A 27,066-nucleotide genomic window follows, 5' to 3' on the forward strand; every position below is an offset into this window, starting at 1 on the left:
AGATAACTTAGACTTGGAGTCTGGGTTGATGGTGATACCATATAAATTGGAGCAGTTTACCTTGCTCAATCTGCAAGGTGTGGCTAGGGACAGGAATTGGGAGAACTCTAAAGTAGTAAAGAGGTTTCAGCATATATGTCATACGGAGGGCATGGATTCTGCCAAATCAGGAGATCTGCATGGACATCCAGGAGGCATACAGAATTGCAAGATCCTTAAAAAGAGGGGGATAGTTTGCCTGATGACAAGGTCAGCGGAACACCAAGATGTGGTAATGGGAGCAGATTAGTTCTGCAGACCCAGCCTGTACCCAGTGTGGGACAGAGTATAAGGAGCATATCTGGGGACCTCTGCATGTTCTGATTTGTTCCCATTGTTATAGGAGATGGTCCTGCTCATTAAGAGAGAGTGCCAATAACAACTACTTCTGCAAGAGGCTATCCCGCCTACCACATGAACACACTCAACAACAGGCTTCCTGCCAAACTTCCGTTACCCTTGTTGCAAGATGAGGCTTCCATGAGGGTATAATCGAACCCAGAGGAGGTGCACATTATCCCAGATGAGGAGGATACAGATATACAAGTACATTTTGACCCTTTTCTCTGCTAGAAAGAGTCCATTCACTTTGGTAACCAAATTGTATTAACTATAGGGTGGCAAATGACTGTGGAGCCTTCGGGTGAAGTATGGATGAAGATTCAATGTATCACTTAGAGACTGTCACTGGTTTTGGCACATATCTATTTTGACCAGTAAGATCTTCTTTTTGAGCTTAGAGCAAGCCAGACATGTAATTGTTCATCCCTCCTGCAAAGAAAAGCATGTTAACATAGCATGGATTTGGTGCAAATATCCAGCCTGGTCAACAAGTCAAGAAAAGGGGCAGACAGAAGGTAAAAGAAAATTGGTGTTCATGGAGGGAGCCCCAAAATGCTAACAGGAGACAATATACTCAGAAGGGAGAGGGTTGACCGCATGGCATAACATGGCCTGGGTCTAATTTGGCTAAGGTCGATAGGTTGCAATTGTGAGCATCCTAGCAAGTTGAGTATTACCATGTGAGAAGAGACTTGGAGGTTAAATGCTATGTGCCACTGCTGTCTAAGACTACTGTCACCAATGAGTCAAAAAACACTGAGTGAAAATGTGAAATGTAACAAAACATAACAGTCAACAGCAGACTGCTGTATGGTAAAGAGGTGGTGGAATATAATCCTGGCATTGGCATTGGTAAGTGGTATCATCAGGCTCCTGAATACATGAGTATAATCTTGAGTACACACCAAAATGAAATATCAATGTCAACAGTGTAAGGTTCTGGAACTTTTTGGAACAACAGAGTACTTTGCAAAAGACCTAAAAAAGGAAGGTGGAAAAACAGCTAGATATGCCAAAGTTTATCTTCACCCAGTGAAGAGCAGAGGCTGAGGTATTGAAGTGGTCTTATTTAGAGATTTTGCAGTAGTTCCTTCAGCTGGTATCCACTGTCTGGAAGGTCTGAGAATGCAGGAGCTGCAAGGCCATGACACATTGAGAGGCGGTGGGATTTGAAGATTTCTGCTTAGAGGGGTGAGATTCCATTGGTCGGGGACTGTTAGGGATTCTAGATGTATAACTGGAGGCTTATGTTCCAGGAGTGGATACACAGTTCCTAAGGTATGAGGGTCAGCACCTCTTTGCCATTGTAGGAAAAGAGTAGAAAAAGTTAACCCCCATCAGTAGTTAACTCCCTCTGACTGAGATTGTGCTAAATTGGCAGAGAGGCTGTATTTGTTGCCTTGAAACCAAAGGAAGGATGTGTTCCTGGCAGCTTGCAGGAGGCATCTTTTAGAGTGAAAAAAATACATCTTGACTATTACATCCTGTGGTGGGCTTGTGTTCTGCTTTGGACCGATTCAGCCCATTTTCAGATGATCAGCAGGGAGGTCCAGGACCAGCTCTTGGACAAGGGACCTGTAGATCCACAAATGTCTCTGGGTGGCCTGGATTTGGTTAGAGGTGCTCCTTCGGTCCCAGTTTTCCATGTCCACTATCTGGTCTCTGGAAAGAAGAATTTTTCCCCTAGTATTGGGACTTTAAAGGCACTCACATAAAATACGCAAGTATGTATATAAGAAAAACAATTTTTATTAAAAAAATTAAAAATTGTTTTTCTTATATACATACTTGCGTATTTTATGTAAGTGCCTTTAAAGTCCCAATACTAGGGGAAAAAATCTTCTTTCTATAAATCAAGGGATGCTGCACCTGTATCAGGGTCCTTGTTGAGAGCAATCTCTTTCTTGACTATCTGGTCTCTGGGGGCTGCTAATTCCTTTTGTGCTCCCTCCAAGTCCTTTTCATGTAGCTCTTATCAAGTTGATTTTGGTTGTACACTTATGATTTGTTGTTTATGTTTTCATCCCCAGGTGTTCTGTGTAATGGGAGTAACAGAAAGTTACTTTCCCCCTGACTTGGTAGGCTTAGGCTTTACTCTGCCACCAACAGTTTAATGATAAATGAGAGATAACTGAAAACAGAACTATACTGAAGCTTTGTCTAAATAACTTTCTCCTCTATCTTCCATTCATTATCTTAGATAAACATTTTAGGGTAGCTAACCTTGAATCAATAATGAAACAATTAACATAATCCTATTCCCAATGTACAGATGTTTCCAGTTGCAAAATTGAACTGATTGAAATTAATTTTTTTCTTTCTTATATTAATGTTTTATTTTTCAATAAAAATTAAACAGGGTACAATCTAAATATATTGCACAAAAGCATTTTAATATAACAAAGATATATAGTAGCTGTATCCCAAGTGTTTATTCCTTTTTGCACCACATACAAAGAAACTTAAAAATCCATGTACAACTTACCACTCAGAGCTGGTGTATCACATCCATCTTGACAAAAGAGTATTTTAGCTGAAAAATACGAGCTGACAGCTGTGAGCTCTGAATTTGATTTTTAAAAGACTCTTTCAATAGGGCATGGCTAAGAAATGAAACATTTTTCTGTAATTCAGGTGTAAGCCATGCACTGCATCTGGTCTGTATTGCATACTGTATATGTCATGCAAGATGGGTAAACTAAGTTTTAACACTAAAGAAAATATGTTGGGCAATCTTAGATGTATGTTGTGGTTTATATAGGTGTGTTGCTTACTATACACACAGGAATAATTATGGATTTAATCACTTTAGGGCACTTAGTTCTAATGTACATACTGAACATTATTTTTCTTCCACAGTGTATAGTTGTATTCTGTAATACAATGGAATTATTTATTATGGTTCAAGTAAGATCTGAAATGTGAATCTGAAGGACCTTTATGAACATGGTCTTTTTTTCCTGGTGTATAGGTGTATGAATAAGAAATATAATTTATTCAGGTTATGATGTTATTATGAGACCATTAACATATTTTCTTTACTATTTCAAACACTTCATGTGGTTTAAATAACCAACAGGTTCAATCTGCCCAAAAAATCAATAGCTGGTGTCCCAGTGGCACAACATCCCATTTTAGGCACAAATCACAGGTACAAAAAGAAGGTGGGACTTTTAGAGGTGCCAATAAATTAAACCACAATAATGTATAAAAGCATATACTTTTATTCAACAAATCTAATAAAATCAATCTTGAAACCTTATGGATTATGACATTTTCTGATAGCTGTTAAGTACAAATGGTTGATATCTTACCGATTGTTCCACACATAACACAGTATTGGCTTCAGGTAGTGACCTTGACATTTTTCGCCATAACTGGCTTCACCAGGAAGCACTGGCTGCACCAGGAAGCAAACTGTATTGAGAAAAAAAAAACATATGTATAAATAAATATTTATAGCAATTAAAAAACACAATTTATTAATGGGCTATCACATAACATAACATAACATATACCTTACCCCCCTGAAAAGTGTGTGTGAGGGAGCGGGCGGGGGGGGGGGGATGGGGAAGGAAAAGGCCCCAAAAGAAGATGGGTTGAAAGATCTGAAGAGTGACCTCAGCATGACAGTTGAGCCTTACAATGAACACAGGGAAGTATACGGTGAACTGCAGGAGAGACACAAAGAGACAGCCAAGCTACTGGGTTTCTAAGGAAATAATTTTTAACAATAATAATAATAATAATAATATTAAATACAAAAGTTAGGGAAAAAAAACTGTTGAACTACCTGTTTGAACTACCATGTAAATTGTCATACCCCGGGTATAGTATACCTTATGAAGTTCTTCCGTGGGGCCTTCTATATGTCCTTTTTACAAAAGAATTTGTGACCATGTATACTTAATTTTGAATAGGAAAATTGAAAATCCAATAAGCAGGGTTGTACCATAAATTTGATTCATCTTGGATAACATTCTTCACCCTCAAAAATGTACCACAACATGAACTAGAAGGGGATATTGATAAAGCATTATTGCCATGTGAAGCCAATTTGATTTACCCTAGCATGCCACAAGACAACCAGGTTTGAATGAGTTAATTAGTTACAAATCATTTTTATAAAAAAAAACACAGATACCCTGGTGCACACAAATAGTCAGCCTTCATTTGTTTGACAATTGTGTAACATTTCTTAAATTGTATGTAATTATTGTGGCTAGTTGGGTTTCTGCCATCATGGTCTGAATGCAACTCAGTTACTTTTTAGTGGTGAGAATGCACATTAATAAGAGGAAAAGTGTGTTTTATATTTTTTGAAAATGATTTATTTATGCGTTTGTTTTTTTTTTCTCAATACAGTTTGCTCTTTGTAGCAGAGGTCTTTCTGATGAAATCAGTTAGGGTGAAACATGTTGAGGTCACTACCTGAAGTTAAAACTGTGGAACAATCCATATGAGAGGCTGCTATTTAACCACTTAAGCCCCGGAGGATTTTCCTGCTCAAAGACCAGGGCCTATTTTGCGATTCGAGAAAGACCGAAGTGACCAGCGCTATGGAGTGTGTGGTGAAGGTGAATAAATAATAGGTGTAAGCAGCCAACAACCAAACCCCGAGGGGTTAAAAATCAATACAGGTGCAGAGAAGTTGATACGGCGCTACCTATGAGTGATCAAGTGTCGGAGTAAATAATATGTTAACTCCAAGTAATAAACTCAAAAATAAGAAATTACACCAATTAAAATAAGTGCTACACAATATTAATCCAATCGAAACAACTGGATCTTACTGTGTGTAGTGACCTCGTGCAAAATTGCTTGTGTGCAAATAAATAAACAAATTTCCAAAACAAGTGATTAATTTATTCCAAAGTTATTTTTACAGTGCAAAAGCTGATAAATATATATAGTTACTGTACATAAAATGGTGTCCAAAATAAGGGAATTCTAGTGATGCTATGGTGAAAAGTGATAAACGATTCCCAAATGTAAATGGACAGGTTGCAACCACCTGTGTGAACACTAGGTGTCGCAACGGATATACAACCTGTTGACGTAGTAGGCAGATTATGTGCAAATCCCAGGGGGTTCCTCTACTCGGCCAAGCAGGCACAGGCTGGCTGGTTTCACAGAGAAAAAAGAGAGGGGGGCCCCATGATACAGTATATACTTTGCGAGTGGTAAAGATAAATGTAGAGACTCACGGTGAGGCTATCTTTGATCAGTGTAGGTCGTCCGCCGGGAAGCTTCTGCGTTCCATGGCTCGATAATCCAAAACCGGAAGTGACCTTATGACGCAATGGACTCTGACCTATGCGTTTCGTCAGAGGACGTCTATTTTGCGATTCGGCACTGCGTGAATTTAACAGACAATTGTGCTGTCGTGCAGTGCTGTACCCAAATGAAATTGACATCCTTTTTTTAACCACAAACAGAGCTTTCTTTTGGTGGTATTTGATCACCTGTGCGATTTTTACTTTTTGCGCTATAAACAAAGATAGAGCGACAATTTTGAAAAAATAACAATATTTTTCAAATTTTTTATATGAAATTCCCCCCAAAAAATGTAAAAATCAAATTTTTTTAACATTTTAGACCAATTTGTATTCTGCTACATATGTTTGGTAAAAAAAAAAAATCGCAATAAGCGTATTTTGATTGGTTTGCAATAACAAAAGTTATTGCGTTTACAAAGGGAAAGATTTATGTCATTTTTATTGGGTTTTTTTAAAACTAGTAGTGGCAGTGATCTGTGATTTTTTTTTGCGGGACTGCGACATTGCGGCGGACAGATCGGACCCCTGACTAACATTTTTGACACTTTTGGGGGTACCAGTGACATTACTACAGTAATCAGTGCTATACATATGCACTGTTACTGTAAAAATGCAGGGAAGGGGTTTACTTTATTAGTGATCAAGGGGTCATGTGTGTCCCTATGGGCGAGATTCTAACTGTAAAGGAGCATGGCTAGTGATGTAACCACAGAGACATACGATTCTACATAGCAGGATTGTATGATCTCTGCAGTTACACCAGGGAGAATGACAGGCGGCTTTGTTTACATTAGCCGCCTGCCTTTCTCCCTCTCCACCGGGAGATCGGGGGTGACCGGTGGACACGCGCTCGCCCCCTAGAGGCTCGTAGGCGAGCGACGTAGCCCTACGCCGCTTTGCCTGTACGGGGCTGACTGCCGCAGTAAATAGTCGTGCGGCAGTCGGCAAGCGGTTAAAGCCAATATTTGAGTGGAACAATCAAATCTCAAAATATTGGTACTTAACATCTATCAGGAGATTGGATAATCCTTATGGTTTTAGGATTGATTTATTAAATTTGTTGAATAAAAGTATATATGTGTTTCTACATTATTGTGGTTTAATGTATTGGAATCTCTAAAAGTCCTAACTTCTTTTTGTACCTGTGACTGTTTTTTTTGCACATTGTGTAGTTGGAGCTCTACAAAGAGGTTTGCTTTGTAGTCTTATCTCTACTAGAGACACACATTTTTCCATAGTGCTAATGTACATAGTGTACAGCCCTGTCCTTGAGATGAAATTGAGATGAAATTGAGCCAAATAAACGCCATCACCATTCTTTAAATTTCAGGAAAGTGCAGATCTAAACAAAAAGTTGTATTCGTGAGATCACAAAATCAAAGTTTATGGGTGACAATCCACTAAAATAAATAACCCCCACAATTATTTACAATTAGTCCGCGTAAGACAAATAAAAAACATGCCCATAACCTGACTGGATATTTGTTGAAAACAGAGGATTATTGGCCTATAGCGTTCATTTGCTTATAGTAAAATGTTCTTTTTATGTAAATCACTACCATAACAAATTATAAAAAAATAAACATAGAACTGAAAACAGTTCAACAATAATATTATTCAACTTGCTGGGATCATTAATTCATATAATGCCAAATATAAAAATTATTAATAAATAAAGTGCCCTGAGCCACTTTTAAAGAAAATGACACTTCGTTACTACAGGAAAAATAGTGGGTGAAAGTAAAATGCTGATTTGCTGCTATAAACTACAACAAAGTACATTTTGAGTGTTTCTATGACAAACACAGTAAGAGAAATGTTCATAATAACTGTTTTCTACAAAGAACAGAGTCTTTTCAAACAGTCTTTTCCATATACAAGACTCGGTGGGGGAGATTTACTAAAACTGGTGCACCCAGAATCTGATGCAACCTTTTAGCTTTTAGGTTTTATTGGCAAATTGAAGCTAGAAGCTGACTGGTTATTATGTAAAGCTGCACCCTATTCTGGGTGCACAAGTATTAGTAAATTTCCTACAGTGTGTGCGGTGTGAATCAGTGAGAAAAACTGGATAAATTCATATGAGCCATGCTAATCTTTTAAATCTGAATTTTCAGCTGCTTTCCTAATAAGCTTAAAAAAACTGAAAACAAAAATAAGCAATGTAAATGTAGGAAGATGCTGCTCATTGTAATTCCACTGCAGCTGAAGTGTTGTTAGTAGCTGAATGGAGGGAGGGGAGATAGCAGCTTGATTGATGATCCACGATTGTGTACAAATCCACAGATGTTGGAACCTATAAAGAAAAAAAAACTTCAGTCTTGTTGGTTGCTTACTTTCCATTCAAATTATAACTTCAAATCTTTTGTTTTTATTTAGGGCTGCCCAGGATAAAAGTAGAGGGGAATCTTCTAGTAAAAACTATTTTCTGGGACATCTTATCAGTGACCAGGATGTGAGGAGGAAGGGAAGGTCAGGACCTGAAAAGATAAGCAGAGAAGATCAGCAGAGATTCTGTCGTTTCATTATACTAGATCATCAATTTAACAAAAATATATTACAGGAAAAAAAAGAGGAGGTGATTGTAAGGGAGTGACAAATTCTATGGGAATATTTTGTTTGCCCACGTATCTCCAGAAAATTGTCAGAATACCCCCTGAGACATCTATGCAATTCCTAAGTCCCCATGTGGATATGTGTGCTAATGCTTCTGACATCACTTCAATGCTCAGTGGAGTTCCTCCAGAGCTACTTTGTGATCTTGCACTTTTGAATACAAAGTAAATGTTGTTAGAGTAGATTAAGAGATACAAAAACATATAACGCTTTCATAATTTATCAAATATGGTTAGTTTAATAAAACACACTTCATATTACATTTTCATTTTAGTTTGAATATATAATCCAAAGGTGATTCTTTCTTTCTTGATATTTTATTTAGGAAGAGATAGCAATAGAAACAGCAAAATTACAAAAATAGTACAATAGTACAATCTAACATTTAGCAGACAAAAGGCTTCATATGAAAATGCAAATTCAGGTGGGTTACAACCTTTGTTATAATTAGACACAACAATAAAGCTAGCCAGTAGTATAAAAATGCCATCAGCACCTGAAGTCTGTCTGTGAAGAACTATAAACATATAACCTTGAGTTGGTAACAAAACATACGTAGGAATAGTGCCTAAAAATCTGGCGCTTTAAATGGCTGCCAATATAGTCTGAAGACAAGTGCTATGCCCTAAGAGGGTAAGTATATATGCATAAAAGTAGGAGGTGGTTACAGGGGGTTCTGCAGATATCGAGAAGCCAAGGAGTCTGGGGTAGGGAACTTTATCCAACTGAATAAGAGTGGTATTTATAGCTGTGAGTCTTCTAAAATAGGTTGGCCCATATACAGTAATAAACAAGAAAAATAGGGAGGAATGTCAGAAAAGTGTAAGAGGGGAGATATAGGAGTATAGATGAATGAAGAAGAGGAGACCAGATGGGGTGGGGGATGTGGATGCATTGCGAATTAGCATTGCTTAAGATGAGAAGGTAGTGATCCACCCATGGTTTCCATAACTGTTCGTACTGACTCAACCTATCTAGAAGGACCACATCAAGTGAGCATATTGCTCTGTTGACCCTATTCTTAGTTTATAATAGACAAAGATAGGGAGTTTTCCATGCCTTCACGATTGTTTGTTTCACTGCAGTGGGGACCTGTAGGAAAAATTTAAATTGCCAGTGGGTTACTTCTAAGGTTTTTTTGTTACATAAAGCTGTAGAGGTGCCCACTGGTAGAGAGTGATCAAACAGAATTGTGAGTATTTGGTATATTTCAGTTCAAAAGGTTTGGGAAATTGGGCAGTTCCACCATATGTGAATGTGTTTACCTGCTTCTGGGCTCAAAGGTGGTGTTTTAATATGTATTGCATGCTCAGTGTTGCAAACTAGCTAAGATCCCCTAACTTTTGCATAGTTAGTCTAGTTGAAAAAAGACACAAGTCTATCTAGTTCAACCAATAAAAAGGGAAAAAAAAACATTTTACAATCTTATATACAGAATCCTATACCCACAGTTGATCCAGAGAAAGGCAAAAATAACCCCAGCATAACATGATCCAAATTGCTCCAGCAGGGAAAGAAATCCTTCCTGATCCCCCAAGAGGCAATCAGATATTCCCTGGATCAACTTTACCTATAAATACAGTATTAGTATCCAGTTCTATTATGTATATTTAGGAAAGAATCCAGGCCTTTTTAAAGCAATCCACTGAGCTGGACAGAACAAGCTCTTAAGGGAGCCTATTCCACATTTTTACAGCTCTTACTGTGAAGAAGATTCAAGTGTCGTTTGGACTGCTCAGCTGCATCATGTCTCTCTGATGTTTCTCTGATCCTGTGAAAGTAGGAATGGGTGAATCTGATTTTGATTCAGCAGGCTATTTTGAATTCTGCAGTCCAGCTGGCCATTTACTGATCTAAGTCTGGCCTTTTTTGCACAGATTATACCCTCTCTCACTGAGGTCCTGGGTGATTGGTTCGGCCCTGCTTTGCTGCCCCCAGTGTCATTGTAGACTTGATGTGGTGGCCTTGACCCTTAGCTTTCTGGGGAGACCCAAGCAAGGAAAGATGCATTTGTTTTTACTATTTTTGGGCTTACCTACATATGGAACAGCCTGGCTGGTCTGAAATCCTATATAAATGACATATGAGCATCTCTGAAGAAGTTCGTAAACCTGAAATATCAAAATGAGTTGGTTGTCTCATCTTTCAAATAATGTTTAAGGTCTTCTGTTGCCACTTTTGTTACTGTTGTATATATGCTATAACATAATGGATTAGGTGGGACATTAAGTGAGACCCCAGCAGGTAGTGCCCGGCGTCTCCATCCCTATAACAAGAAAAAAATGAGGTTGAAGGATTATAAGAGGTGCATGAAAGTCAGCCAGCCCCCAGTCTGATGTACACACCCTCCAGTCTGTCACCAACCAAGTAGACCTGTCTCTTGATACAAAGAACAGGGGTTTAGTTGACACACATTTGCAAACGCATGTGAAAGCTGCAGAGCCACTTCACGGCACCCTGTTAAATCTGCAGTCCTAACACTCCTAATTTAATGTCTTCACACTGGAAGCACATGGCTGTTAATGGATGGATGGGGGAACAGGTGAGAGGGAGACAGCCCAACCTCCCCCAACCCACCCTCATCCATGACTGGTGTGTTGTCTCAAAACTCAAATAACTAAGTTGTAACGATGGTACAAACTGGAAAGGACCAGCTGAGAAGCATTACACCTCCATCCCCTTGGTGGATGCAGTATAAAGACAGATAGGGATTTTAAATATATGGGGCATGGCCTGTAAAGCACAATGCCTTTCAATCCCTAATTTCCTATTTGGGACTTTGTGTGAGACAAGCAGGTCATGCTATTGGTCTCCATCCCTGTATACGGAAAATTAAGGTAAAAACAGACTGCATCCACCAAAGACGCACGAAAATCGCACGGTGGGACTTTATATGAGGCACCAAGCTGTAGGCAAGGCGTCTCCATCCCTGGTTGCTTAAACATAATGGACTAGGTGGGACATTAAGTGAGACCCCAGCAGGTAGTGCCCGGCGTCTCCATCCCTATAACAAGAAAAAAATGAGGTTGAAGGATTATAAGAGGTGCATGAAAGTCAGCCAGCCCCCAGTCTGATGTACTCACCCTCCAGTCTGTCACCAACCAAGTAGACCTGTTTCTTGATACAAAGAACAGGGGTTTAGTTGACACACATTTGCAAATGCATGTGAAAGCTGCAGAGCCACTTCATGGCACCCTATTAAATCTGCAGTCCTAACACTCCTAATTTAATGTCTTCACACTGGAAGCACATGGCTGCTAATGGATGGATGGGGGAACAGGTGAGAGGGAGACAGCCCAACCTCCCCCAACCCACCCTCATCCATGACTGGTGTGTTGTCTCAGACTGGGGGCTGGCTGACTTTCATGCACCTCTTATAATCCTTCAACCTCATTTTTTTCTTGTTATAGGGATGGAGACGACGGGCACTACCCGCTGGGGTCTCACTTAATGTCCCACCTAGTCCATTATGTTTAAGCAACCAGGGATGGAGAAGCCTTGCCTACAGCTTGGTGCCTCATATAAAGTCCCACTGTGCGATTTTCGTGCGTTTTTGGTGGATGCAGTCTGTTTTGACCTTACTTTTCCGTATACAGGGATGGAGACCAATATGACATGCATGACCTGCTTGTCTCACACAAAGTCCCAAAAAGGAAATTAGGGATTGAAAAGCATTGTGCTTTACAGGCCATGCCCCGTATATTTAAAATCCCTATCTGTCTTTATACTGCATCCACCAAGGGGATGGAGGTGTAATGCTTCTCAGCTGGTCCTTTCCAGTTTGTACCATCGTTACAACTTAGTTATTTGTGTTTTGAGACAACACACCAGTCATGGATGAGGGTGGGTTGGGGGAGGGTGGGCTGTCTCCCTCTCACCTGTTCCCCCATCCATCCATTAGCAGCCATGTGCTTCCAGTGTGAAGACATTAAATTAGGAGTGTTAGGACTGCAGATTTAACAGGGTGCCGTGAAGTCGCTCTGCAGCTTTCACATGCGTTTGCAAATGTGTGTCAACTAAACCCCTGTTCTTTGTATCAAGAGACAGGTCTACTTGGTTGGTGACAGACTGGAGGGTGAGTACATCAGACTGGGGGCTGGCTGACTTTCATGCACCTCTTATAATCCTTCAACCTCATTTTTTTCTTGTTATAGGGATGGAGACGCCGGGCACTACCTGCTGGGGTCTCACTTAATGTCCTACCTAGTCTATTATGTTTAAGCAACCAGGGATGGAGACGCCTTGCCTACAGCTTGGTGCCTCATATAAAGTCCCACCGTGCGATTTTCGTACATTTTTGGTGGATGCAGTCTGTTTTTACCTTACTTTTCCGTATACAGGGATGGAGACCAATAGCATGACCTGCTTGTCTCACACAAAATCCCAAATAGGAAATTAGGGATTGAAAGGCATTGTGCTTTACAGGCCATGCCCCATATATTTAAAATCCCTAGCTGTCTTTATACTGCATCCACCAAGGGGATGGAGGTGTAATGCTTCTCAGCTGGTCCTTTCCAGTTTGTACCATCGTTACAACTTAGTTATTTGAGTTTTGAGAGAACACACCAGTCATGGATGAGGGTGGGTTGGGGGAGGTTGGGGGAGGTTGGGCTGTCTCCCTCTCACCTGTTCCCCCATCCATCCATTAGCAGCCATGTGCTTCCAGTGTGAAGACATTAAATTAAGAGTGTTAGGACTGCAGATTTAACAGGGTGCCGTGAAGTGGCTCTGCAGCTTTCACATGCGTTTGCAAATGTGTGTCAACTAAACCCCTGTTCTTTGTATCAAGAGACAGGTCTACTTGGTTGGTGACAGACTGGAGGGTGAGTACATCAGACTGGGGGCTGGCTGACTTTCATGCATGCTTTCATTTTTTTTTCGTACATATGCTATAAGCCCTCTATTTTTCCTCTATTTTAGACTATTTTATTTTGTTACCCAATAAAATATATATATATATTTTTTTTACATATCTGTGCCTTGGAGGTTATATGTACGTTGTGCTCCTAATAGTCTCTCTGATTGGAGGGTATTCTTTGTTCTTATGTACTTTGGGATGATGGCACTCTCACAGTTCCTTACCAGATACTTCTAATCAAATTTAAATAAAAAGTGACAATGCGGCCCAGAATCAATAAAAATAAAATAAATAAGTGATTACTTTAAAATGTGTGCAAAAAATACCCCAAGATATATATATTGTGACTGATGACATATTTTTTTGGGTAAATATTCATGTAGTGACCGACCTACTTCTAAAGTGTATAAAAGTCTGTTTCTTTTTTAATAAAGGAGTCAGTTGTTTCCAGACACATACAAGCTAAGTTTTCAGGCTAGTTTTGTATGACGGCGGCTGGGATTCGATATCTATGGTCATGACGCCGTATACTGACAGAAGACCACAAGTACAGTGTGGGTCTGAGGTTCCATCACATATATCTTATATATTTTATCTTATATCTTATATATATCAGATAAAGATTACTGGAATCTCCTCTCCCTTTCAGCTGAAAAGTGCACACCTCCTCTCTCCAATTAGCATCAATAGAAATATACCATAGTCTCCCAGAAAACAGATTCTAGGAAGTAACTCAAAACATGTGCAGATAAAGATTGCTGGAATCTCCTCTTTCAGCTGAAAAGTGCACATCTCATCTCTCCAATTAACATAAATAGAAATGTACCAAAGTCTTCTCTGTTTTAGATGATTCAGATGTATATACTGTATAGAGAACACCAGCAGAGTGCAACATAGTGTAAAACCAAACTTCAATTGTTTATTAAAACAATTTGGATACACTTTCATTATGTGTGTAATGCTCGACACAAGGGGATAACAGCATGGGTAAAGCACAGTGAGCTCTGCCGGCTCCAGCAGCATCCAAAGACTGCGAGCCTCCATGGGGTGATACGAGTGACCGTCACTTCAGAAGATCCGCCTTACATGTTTCAACATACAGCCATCATCAGAAGCGGTATGAGAGCACGTCAACTCGTGTTTAGAGTTGAGCGGACACCTGGATGTCCGTGTTTGGCGGGTTCGGCCGAACTTGAAAAAAAAGTCCGGGTCCGTGACCCGGAATTTTTCCGAACTTTACCCGGACACCGCACCCCATTGAAGTCAATGGGGACCCGAACTTTCAGGCACTAAAATGGCTCTAAAAAACCAATGGAAAGGGCTAGAGTGCTGCAAATGGCAGTAAAATGTAGTTAAGAGCATGGCAAGTGCTCTGAAAACAAATGTGGATAGGGAAATAAAACAACAAAACAAACAGAAAAATAAAACAATTTTCTTAATCTGTGAAGGACGAGGCCCATATGGAGTAGGAGGGATGTTGAGGTGGCGGTGGATGTGGCGGTGTAGGTGGAAGCGGCGGTGGAGGGGGGCGAGGTAGCCAACACTGCTTTTTTTTTGTCATTTTAAATTAGGGTACACCCCAAAAGAGTGAGAAAGATCAAAAATTTAACAATGGCTGGGTAAGGTCGGTATCCATCTCTATTCTGCACAAGGTACGGAAAAGTCCTGTGGGATCCATGCCTGGTTCATTTTAATGAACGTGAGCTTGTCCACATTGTCTCTGGACAGGCGGCTGCGCTTGTCTGTGATAAATACACATTCAGATAATACACTGGCTGCAGGGCATGCCAGCACCTCCAAGGCGTAAAGGGCAAGCTCAGACCATGTGCGCAATTTGGAGACCCAGAAGTTGAAGGGGGCAGACCCGTCATTCACTACATGTAGGCGTGTGCACACATACTGCTCCATCATGTTGGTGAAATGCTGCCTCCTTCTAAGATGTTCCATATGAGCTGCTGGTGCTGCTGTTTGTTGTGGCGTGCTGACAAAGCTTTTCCACATTTCACCCATGCTAACCCTGCCTTCTGAGGTGCTGGCGGTGCCCTTGTTGCGTTGGCGACCTCTTCCTCCTCCTCCTCCTCTGCCTTGGCCTTGTGCTTCCACTGTGGCCCCGCTGTCAGGTGGGAATGCCAGCAGCATCGCGTCTACCAGCGTGCACTTGTACTCGCGCATCTTGCGATCACGCTCCAGTGAGTGAATTAAGGATGGTACGTTGTTCTTGTAACGGGGATCCAGCAGCGTGGTCACCCAGTAATAAGCACAAGTTAGAATGTGGGCAACTCGGCGGTCGTTGTGGAGACACTGCAGCATGTAATCGCTCATATGTGCCAGGCTGCCCAGAGGCAATGAAAGGCTGTCCTCTGTGGGAGGTGTATCGTCTGTGTCCTCTGTATCCCCCCAGCCATGCACCAGTGATGGCCTTGAGCTGGCCTGGGTGCCACCCTGCTGTGAACATGGTTCCATCTCCTCCTCCTCATCCTCCTCATCCACCAGAACTGTGCCCCTGCTGGACAATTGTGTACCTGGCGTTTGTGGGTGCAGGAACCCACCCTCGGAGCCACTTGTGAATGACTGCCCTGAAAGCCTTGGAAATGATCCCTCTTCCTCCTCCTCCTCCTGTGCCACATCCTCTTCCATCATCGCCCGAATCATTTTTTGAAGGAAGCATAGAAGTGGGATAGTTAAGCTGACAATGGCGTCATCGGCACTGGCCATGTTGGTGGAGTACTCAAAACAGCGCAGCAAGGCGCACAGGTCTCGCATGGAGGCCCAATTATTGGTGGTGAAGTGGTGCTGTTCCGCAGAGCGACTCACGCGTGCGTGCTGCAGCTGAAACTCCACTATGGCCTGCTGCTGCTCGCACAGTCTTTCCAGCATGTGCAAGGTGGAGTTCCACCTTGTGGGCACGTCACATATGAGGCGGTGAGCGGGAAGGCCGAAGTTACGCTGCAGCGCTGACAGGCGAGCAGCAGCAGGGTGAGAACGCCGAAAGTGCGCACATACGGCTTGCACTTTCTACAGCAGCTCTGACATATCGGGGTAATTTTTAAGGAACCTCTGCACCACCAAATTCAGCACATGCGCCAGGCAAGGGATGTGCGTCAAACCGGCTAGGCCCAGAGCTGCTATGAGATTTCACCCGTTATCGCACACCACCAAGCTGGGCTTGAGGCTCGCTGGCAGCAACCACTCATTGGTCTGCTGTTCCATGCTCCTCCACAACTCCTGCTCGGTGTGTGTTTTTTTTCCCCCCCAAACAGGCAAGTTTTAAAACTGCCTGCTGTCGTTTACCCCTGGCTGTGCTGAAGTTGGTGGTGAAGGTGTTACGCTGACCGGATGAGGAGGCGGTAGAGGATGAGGAAGCGGAGTAGGAGGAGTTAGGAACAGGAGGCAAACTGAAGCGCCCTGCAATCCTCGGTGGTGGAAGGACATGCGCCAAATTGCTATCTGCCTCAGGTCCATCCGCCACTGCATTTACCCAGTGTGCCGTTAGGGAGATATAACGCCCCTGACCGTGCTTACTGGTCCACGTATCGTTAGTTAGGTGGACCTTGCCACAGATGGCGTTGCGCAGTGCACACCTGATTTTTTCCCCCACTTGGTTGTGCAGGGAAAGGATGGCTTGCCTGGAAAAGAAGTGGCGGCTGGGCACGATGTACTGTGGGACAGCCACCGACATAAGGCTTTTAAAACTGTGCATCTCCACCAGACAGAATGACAGCATTTCAAAGGCCAAGAATTTTGAAATGCTGGCATTCAGGGCCAGGGATCGCGGGTGGGTAGGGGGGTACTTCCTCTTCCTCTGAAGTGTTTGGGAGATGGAAAGCTGAACTCTTCCACGGGACATTGTGGAGATGGTTGGTGACCCAGGTGGTGGTGTTGCTGACAGATCCTCTGTTTGCGGGGTGGCAGGTGCAGGTATCACTACAGAGGTGGATGAAGAGGCCGAGACTGCAGCAGAAGAGGAAGCAGGAGGAGCCAGAGACCTTTCTTGGTTTTGAAGGTGTCTACTCCACTGCAGCTCGTGCTTTGCACTTAGATGCCTGATCATGCAGGTTGTGCTCAGGTTGAGAAGGTTTATGCCTCACTTCAGGCTCTGATTGCACAGGGTGCAAACCACTCGTGTCCTGTCATCAGCACATTGTCTGAAGAACTTCCACGCTAGAGAACTCCTTTGAGCTGGCTTTGGTGCGCTCGGTCCCTTGCTGCGTTGGGCAGTAGCAGGCGTAGTGTCTAGGGCACGGCCGCTCCGCTTCTGCACCCTGCTCCCTCTTCTGCTGTGCTGGTGGCTCTGTGCGACCACCGGCTCTTCCTCCAAACTACTCAGGTCACCTGCATGACCTTCATTCCATGTGGGGTCGAGGACCTCATCGTCCTCCACATCATCTTCCACCCAGTCTTCACCCCTGCCCTTCTTGTCGATCTCCACAATTCTGAGTGCCGCAGCAGTTGGCACCTGCATTTCGTCATCATCGGAGATGTGCTGCGATGGTCCTTCCATGTACTCATCTTGAGAAATAAGTGGTTGGGCATCGCTGCACTCAATCTCTTTCAATTCTGGGGCAGGGCTAGGTGGATGGCCCTGGGAAACCCTGCTGACAGAGTCATCAAAAAGAAGAAGAGACTGCTGCATGACTTGGGGCTCAGACTGCTTGCCTGATTTGCAAGGGGGTGAGGTGAAAGACGGTTGGACATCGGCTGCAGGTGCCAACTCTGACCTTTCTGCAGGAGACTGGGTGGGAGACAATGTGAAGGAACTGGAGGCACTGTCAGCAGCAAACCAATCTACTATCGCTTCTACATGTTCTTGCCTCAACACTTGTAGAGGCGCATGATGCCCTACCAAATACTGCTGCAGGTTCTGTCGCCTACTCACACTTGAGGAAGGTGTTTCACTTGTGCGTGTAGCTGGCACAGATCGATCACGTCCTCTCCTTGCAACAGCAGCTCTACCAGCAGCACCACAACCCAGGCCACGGCCCCTATTTGACGTTCTCCTCATATTTCTGTAATTTATGATCTTGCCCTAGAAAGGTGTTTATTGAATAGCGGAACAAAACAACAACAGTATCGCAACGGGTGTATCTCACAGTCAAATATGCAAACTATGCCACAATTGAATTTTTTTTACCCCAGAAGGGTGTTTATTAAATAGCGGAATAGAAAAACAGTATAAAAATACAACGGGTGTATCTCACAGTCAAATATGCAAAGTATGCCGCAATTTTATTTTTTTCACCCCAAAAGGGTGTATATTGAATAGCGGAATAGAAAAAAGGATATAAAACGGTGTATCTCACACGTACAAACACAGACTAGGCCCCAATTACAATTTTTTGTACCCTAAAGGCAGGATGAGGATGAGGAAGAGGAGTAGGAGGAGTTCGGAACAGGAGGCAAACTGAAGCGCCCTGCAATCCTCGGCGGTGGAAGGAGATGCGCCAAACAAATTTAAAAGGTGTATCTCACACGTACCAATACAGACTATGCCGCAATTTAATTTTTTCACCCCAAAAGGGTGTATATTGAATAGCAGAATAGAAAAAAGTATATAAAACGGTGTATCTCACACGTACAAACACAGACTAGGCCCCGATTACAATTTTTTGTACCCTAAAGGGAGGATGAGGAGGAGGAAGAGGAGTAGGAGGAGTTTGGAACAGGAGGCAAACTGAAGCACCCTGCAATCCTCGGCGGTGGAAGGAGATGTGACAAACAAATTTAACCACTTGCCGACCGCCGCACGCCGATCTACGTCGGCGGTCAGCCCCTCACAGGCAAAGTGACGTAGGGCTACGTCACTAGCTTGTGAGGGTCTAGGGAGCGAGCGCGCGCCGCCAGAGGCGCGCTCCCGCTCCCGCGTGGTCACGGACCCCCCCGCGCGTGTGACCGGCGGACCCGATGTCCGCCGGCCACTCTGCGATCGGCGGGGGAGAGGGAGAAAGTCAGGCAGCTTGTGTAAACAAGCTGCCTGTCATTCTCCCCTCTGTATGAGAGCTGATCATATGGATCTACTATGTAGATCCGTTGATCACTCTGCATACAGCTGAAGCCACAGCCAATCACAGTAAAGCCCCGTACACACGTACCGATCGTCGGCCGACGGAACGTCCTACAAATGTTCGCGGCTGGTGTGTTTGTTGTTTGTCTGTTGAAAAGTGCTCCAAACTTGCCCAGGACATTTGTCTTCCGACAGAAAATGACGTCACTACGTTCCACGCACGTTCGCCGCTACAAAAGAGGAAGTGAGTGTTTGGCCGTGACCCTTCTGGGCATCTCGCGCTGATTTCGGTAGCATTTGTTTGGTTGACGACATTTCGCTATTTTCCGAGACATCGTTCGAGAATTTATTATGGCGACCGTGAATTCGTCCGTTGCTGTCGTTAGTGTTGGAGTTTTGGCTCTGAGACGACGTACGAGCAATAGGAAGAAGAAGCGGACCTCCTGGACGAAAAATTGGTTGCTTAACCGTGATCAATTTTCTCATATGTCCTTGCTGAGGGAGCTCCAGGAAAATAATCCTGATGACTTCAGGAATTATTTGAGGATGACGGATCCCATCTTTTACCGTCTTCTTGCCCTGGTGTCCCCCTATATTCTGAAGCAGGATACTTGTATGCGGCTTGCAATTACTCCTGAGCAAAGGTTAATTGCGACGTTGAGGTATCTTGCAACAGGGAGAAGCCTGCAGGATCTGAAGTTCACCACAGGCATCTCCCCCCAAGCTCTTGGTATCATCATCCCTGAGACCTGCTCTGCCATCATCAAGGTCTTGCAGAAGGACTATATCAAGGTATGTTTGATTTTTTACATTACATTACATGTATTACTAGTTTCACCCGAATTATGATGTTTTTGGATGTACAGCAATTGACACAGGCCATTATTTGTAAACTACCCTCTGTCCGCATGCACATAGTAGTAAAGATGTAGATTATCTTTAACCATTTGTAAAATTACCCACTAACCACCCCACCATTCTCTCCTATGTGTCCCTAAACGCATTGCCTGTTAACAGTATTTTTGAATTTGGGTCATTTTATTGCTTTCCCTCAAACAATTATTCCTTGGCCAATGTTTTAGTACCTAGTTAATGATTTATCTAAAATACATCAGTCCATCCATTCCCACCTATGATTCTGTATGTTTATGTAATGATGTTAAAACCTTCACTGACCACAAGCCCTAATTGATGTATAAATGCCCAGTTTTACTTACCCATCCCCCCACCCACATGCTAAATCTCAAAGTCAGCATATACCAAAGCTCAAGTTCAGAGGTCTTCAAACTATGGCCCACCAGTTGTTCACGAACTTCAATTTCCATCATGCCTAGTCATGTCTGTGAATGTGAGAGAATTACAAGGCCTCATGGGATGTGTAGTTCTGCAACAGCTGGAGGGCCGTAGTTTGTAAATCTCAGCTCTAGCTGGTGAGTATAATGGGCCATACACACTAGAAGATTGTCAGAACAATTTATCCTTCCGATTTACCAAAACCAAATAATATGAGGTCCAACAAACACTTTCAAATCCTATGCAATCTGGTAGGCCCTTGCACTACATAGAAAAGTTAAATCTGCACGAAAAAGTCTTCAGAGAATCTTCTAGTGTGTATGGCCCTTTACAATATAAGAACAATAGGAGTTTGAAAAGAAATGTATGTAGATGTTACATCCCCATATCCAAACCTTTGCCTTCCTGTTGTATATTTTTTTACCAAGTTGCATAAGCATTTAACAGACAACTGTGTGTGTAATTAATAATGTGATGTGCTCAAGCACTAATTTTATTTTTTGTATTTTTTCCCCACAGTTTCCTTCAAACGCAGAGCAATGGCTGGAGATTTCTGATCAATTTCTGGAGAAGTGGAATTTTCCCAATTGTGGGGGTGCTATTGATGGGAAGCACGTCCGCATTGTCCCCCCTCCGAATTCCGGCACATTTTATTATAATTATAAAGGTTTTTTTAGTATAGTCATGCTAGCCATAGTTAATGCAAACTATGAGTTTATTTTTTTGGATATTGGCAAAAATGGCCGCAATTCGGATGGGGGAGTTATTGATCAGACGGAGTTCGCTCGTCGTCTAAAGAACGGCACTCTGAACCTGCCATCCAGGGAGCAAACTGTTGAGGGTATGAGCTTTGTGTTTATCGCAGATGAGGCTTTTGCGCTTGGGGAGCATCTCATGAAGCCCTACCCTCAGAGGAACCTCACCCCAGACCAAAGGATTTACAACTACCGGTTGTCCAGAGCTCGCAGAGTTGTGGAGAATGCCTTCGGGATAATGGCCAACCGGTTCCGGATATTCCTGACGTCCATAAACCTGGCACTGTACAAAGTGGATAATGTGGTCTTGTGTTGCTGCATTTTGCACAACTTCCTACGCAGGAATGCACAAAATTATGTCTTGCAGCAACTGGATACTGACCCTGCTATGCCAGGTACAAGTGGAGAGGCCCAACCTTCTAACCAAGTGGAGTCCATGACGTCAATGGAAGTTGGACGGTCAGCATTGGCATCACACAGGGCCCGTCAGATCCGCCAGGAATATCTGGACTATTTCGTGGGGAGAGGAGCTGTGTCCTGGCAGCAATCACTGTCACACACCCATTAATCTTGTTAAAGATTGGACACACAAGATAAATGTCAGAGATATATTATTTTTCAACACATTAAACAAAAATTGCAATGATTCTGTATTGTGGATTATAATCATTTGGGCACATATGCCAAACACAATTATTTGGGTTAATCATGTGTTATATATGTGTGACTTTGGAAGGGTTAATACATTCATCAGTGTGTTTCTTGACTGTAGTCTCTCACCAGCTGATCCAAAGTGATGATGGCCATGTGTTATTTTTTAGCCAGTGGTGTAAATACAAGGGCCTTCTGCACCCCACAAAATGTACACAAACCCTGTCACATTGAGAACTAGGTCACACCCAAGGTTCATCTAATGTCACCTTACATTGGTGTTCATTGTCCAGAAGTTGCCCATACTATATATTTCATATAATACATTAGGGTATTAACAAAGTACCTACACCTGTTATGTTGTGTTCATTTATGACATCCTTCTCACTGCCCACCAATGTTAGGATATGTCAGTGTTATGTGAAACTTGATCATTGTTCATCTCAAAGTGTTATATATATAGGTAATGGAAAGTGAACTAGAGCAACGAACAAGCAATACACTATAGATTACACTGATCTCCCTACACTGATTTCTACTGCCAATATCAATGCCATATTGAATCCTAGGACTGCTAGTACCTTGAGTGTTGAGTCACACTTATGCGATGCGGGAAGTCTGCGACTTTGCAGCCTTCCAGCATTGCATAAGGGTGACCCGCCACTTACTTTTTCCACAGGATTGTATTCCACAAGTGTTAAGCACTGTGCGATCCAATCCAGATACATCAGAAATAAAGGGTCATGTGCGACTTGTATGCGTGTTCAGTGCGAATGTAGCCATACAAAGTGTATGTCTCAATTCACACTGCACATCTGATGGCATGTAATATCGTAGCGCACTGCTCCTTTATTACATGCGATCAGATGTTCATGCGAAAATCAGCTATACAGTTTGTATGGCTCAATTCGCACTGCACTCGCACAAAAGTCGCACATGATGCATTTATTCAGCCGCATCAGGATAGGATCGCACAATCGTTCAAACTTGTGTGATCCGATCCTGTGTGAAATGTCAGATCGCACTGTGATATGCGTTAAAACTGGGGGTATCTTTAACATTTCATTGACACCTCCAGCAACTCGCATATGGCAGTGTCCAAAATGCTTTCATTAACATGTAAATATGTGAATAGGACAGCCATCATACATTTAGTGCTTCTTTACACAGCTTTAGACCTCGACCCCCCAACTAAAGTCTAATAAAGAATTGAACACACATTGTTGAATGTAAAAACGTTTTAGTATCAAACATTCACAGGGTTAGGGTTAGGGTTAGGGTTAGGGTTAGGGTTAGGGTTAGGGTTAGGGTTAGGGTGTTGTAAAGTGCTTTTCCCAAACTTGGGTACACTCTTTAACATCTGAGTGTAATTAAAATGCCCTAAAACATTCTAAAAAAATTGTAACATCAGGAACATCCCAATACAAACATAAAAAACCTAGTAAAATTGTGGCTTAAAATTTGCCAATCATGTCCACAAAATTGCGCATTTTGATTTGTAATGCCGTTGCAGTCTCCTTTATATGTTCCAGGTCTGCGCAGCATTGGAGAGCCTCACGGGTCAATTTGGCTAATGTGCAACTATGTAAAACATGGTCTGTAAAAATTAAAAAAAAAGGAGTCAATGTGAATCACCTACATGAGGTCATAATAATAGAGAAACATTTGGTGTCCAGGTAATCTTAAATTCCTCTCGAGTTAATACCTACCCTGTTCTTATGCTCTTTTGCCCTAGGCTCTTCTTCTTCCTCCTGTCCTCCTCCGATGCTGTTGCTGATGATTCTGCCGGTCTCCTGAGCTTACTATATATTCATTAGGGGTGTGAACGCATGATGACGTCATTGTGAGGGCATGGTTGTAATGTATATATATTAAGATGCAGAGACCAGAGACGGGCAGAATGCACGGCAACAGCATTGGAGGAGGACAGGAGGAAGAAGAAGAGCCTAGGGCAAAAGAGCAGACAACATAAGAGCAGAAGATTGGACAGCAGAAGAGTGGAGAGGAGAAGATCCAAAGAGCAGAGTGGAGAAGACCGGATGAAGATATTTAAGAACATTTCATAAACGTCTCCTGTCGTTATTCACATACACTTCCATTTATGTGGTTAATGTGTAGGGGTACTATGTACCCCATACCCATTCACATAGTGATTGGGGTCTGGGATCTGGGGGCCACCCTTTGTTAAAGGTTGCTTCCAAAGTCCTAGGAACCCCCTGGCCGCATGACCCCCCAAAACCACCAGACAGGGTTGTGGGGATGAGGCTCTTGTCCTCCTCTACATGGGAGTAAGGTGCTTTTGGGTGTGCGGTGCAGAGGCCCCCTGGCCCAAAGCAACAAAACCCCCCCATGTTGAGGGCATGTGTCCTGCTGTGGTCCAGGGGGTGTTTGGTCCGCTTGCTCGTTCTCTTTCCTGGCCTGACAAGCTGCATGCTTGTATAAGGGTCTGGTAGGGGTTTTGGGGGTAACCCACGCTGTCTTTTTGTTGTGGGCATACCCTCAAACTCAATACCACACACAAAAGGCCTGGTTGTGAACTTGGGGGGACACCCACGGTGGGTTGTTAAATTTTTGGGTGTAGTTCCCCCTCAAAAATCTTCACAACGCAAGTGGCCCCGCAAGTCAGAGCATCCTGATCCGACTTACGGTGCCACTTCCATTCAAATAAAGAGGCTCCCATAGGGAACTAGTGTTGTAAATTGGAGGCTAAAAATAACACTGATAAAAATCATTCTGAAAAAACCTACGTGGGCACACAATTGGCTCTTGGACACTTGGTCCTGGTTCCTCCACAGTTTCTGAACTGGCTTCCATGCTGCTTGGCACGTTGCCAGGAGATCGGGCTTCTGACCTGGCTGGGGATGCCACATCCTGGCATGATGCAACATCTGCAATGTAAATTTGTAAGGGAATACAAGAATATAAGGTTAAACAATCATTGCAAATACACATATTTCTATGATACCACTACACAAAAATCTGTGCCTACCAACCTTCATGTTGCTCTGATGTCTGGTCACTTGTTGGCTCCACCAGTATTATTTCTGGAATAATGTCTTCATCTACATAATACAAAACATTGGCCATATCATAAAAGTCACAAGAGGTACATTTGTTAGGACATGGTGCCCTGCTTGATAGCTCTTTTAGTAACAAATATGAAGACATGTACATGGTTATCTACGAAAAATATGGTACATTAATGTTTGACAGTGCATAGGAACCAATTACCTTTAGTGGAATCTGTGCCACCTTCTGTGCCCATGTCCTCCTCTTCTTCCTCCACTGCAGATGGAGCTGCCAAACCTCTCCTCCTCCTTTCCCACTGTTTGGCACGGAGTTTACGTTTTTCTCCTATTTAAAGGTTTGAATAATAATCTGTGATTAATAGGAATGTTTGCTGAGAAGATTCGTGCAGGAAAGAACGTTCGTTGCAACACAATACATATATTTTTCACTATGGCTTCCTGACTTTTAATGTCATATACTAAAACATCAACAATAGATCGATCAAATCACGACATGACAACTAAAATGAGTAATCTAACTTTTTACATAGACATTATAATCTAGACATGTTAATACAACATACACAAAATTATAAAAAACATATTGCATGATTAAAAAAATAAAGAAAAAATAAAACTTACTTTTTTTCAAAATCCGATGGATTTGGGAAAGCTGATCCTGCTCACGGTGTTTGAGGTCAGACCATCGTTTCCTAATCTGATCTTTCGATCGCTCGACACCGAATTTTCTGACCAAACAGGCCACCACCTTGTCCATGATGCCATCTTTCCTGGCATTGGGCCGCTCGTAATTTGCCAACTTTCCATCGTAATCCGTTTTTTCTAAAATGGAGACCATCTCCACCATTTCTGCCTTTGACATGGGTGTAGCCCTTGATTTTCTGGTGGCCCAATCACTTCGGCCCCCACTAATTGAGCTCCCAGATTGTTGAGACATGGTTCCTAATTTAACAATGATTATTCCACTGCCTCAGGTGTGAGTGTCGCATGTAGGCCTGATCTTCGGCACGTACACACCCCTGCACAAGCCCGCCACTGGAGGAGGAGTTGACGCCTGCGCTGTATTTAAAGGACGCCAGATCGTTCGGCCGACGATTCGCTAGCGGACATATCGAGAGTTGGAGCACGATCGAGCGGCGAATCACGACTTTTCCCCACAAACAAAGGTACGACTCTTTTAATAGAAAGTGTGTGTTTTGGGCCCTATACAGCTTTTATTAGGAATATCTTTATTATGTGCCAAAATACATGCTCTTTTAATATGTTTTGTGTTGTTTTGTGTCTTGCAGGCATATACTGTCCTGCAATATGGTGGACAATTTCACCACCCACAACTTTTTAATAAGTTTCATTGATGAATTCAGGCAACTGCCTTGTTTGTGGCAAGTGAAGTCGGCGGATTATAAAAATCGAAAACTCAGAAAACAGGCCATGGAACATTTGGTGGCCTTCTACAAGCCCGTCTGTCCTGGGGCAAATTTTAATTATATCCGCAAAAAAATAAACAGTATTCGCACTGCCTACAGGCGGGAGTTAAAAAAAATAGAGGAGTCCACCCAGTCTGGAGCAGGGGCACGGAATGTATATGTACCACGGCTGTGGTACTTTGATAACATGCGGTTCCTGGCAGACACCATGGAATCCAGGCCGTCAATTTCAACACTGCCTTCTACATCGGCAGAGGGCTCAGTGTCGGTTGATCCAAGCCAGGATGAGGATTTCCTGGAGGAGAGTTTTACTCAGGTATGGCATTTCACAATATATTGTCTGCTAAAATGTAATCATGTAACAAAATTATAAGCTAAACCATAATTGACCCTTTATGTAAACGGGCATAGCAAGGGGTTGGCATGACAGGCAACCGCCAGGGGCGCAGGCCAAGGGGGGTGGGTCACAAAAACATTGGCATTGTTTTATTGTTTATTTGAACAATCCACTCAGCCTGCACACCCCAGAACCCCCAGTTTGCAGGCGGATTCATGCAGGTGTAAAACATTGAGAGCAGATTCATGCAGGTGTAAAACATTGAGAGCAGCTGAGCCAAAAGACCAGGAGACTGAGACTGCCTCTCACTGCATCCCCAGCACACCTCTGGTCTTACAAACACTGCTGCATCCCCAGCACCCCTCCGGTCTTACAAACACTGCTGCATCCCCAGCACACCTCTGGTCCAAAGAAACACTGCTGTAGCCTCAGCATTCCT

This window comes from Pelophylax lessonae (genome assembly GCF_965119305.1).
Source record: "Pelophylax lessonae genome assembly, chromosome: 3".
Taxonomy (NCBI): domain Eukaryota; kingdom Metazoa; phylum Chordata; class Amphibia; order Anura; family Ranidae; genus Pelophylax; species Pelophylax lessonae.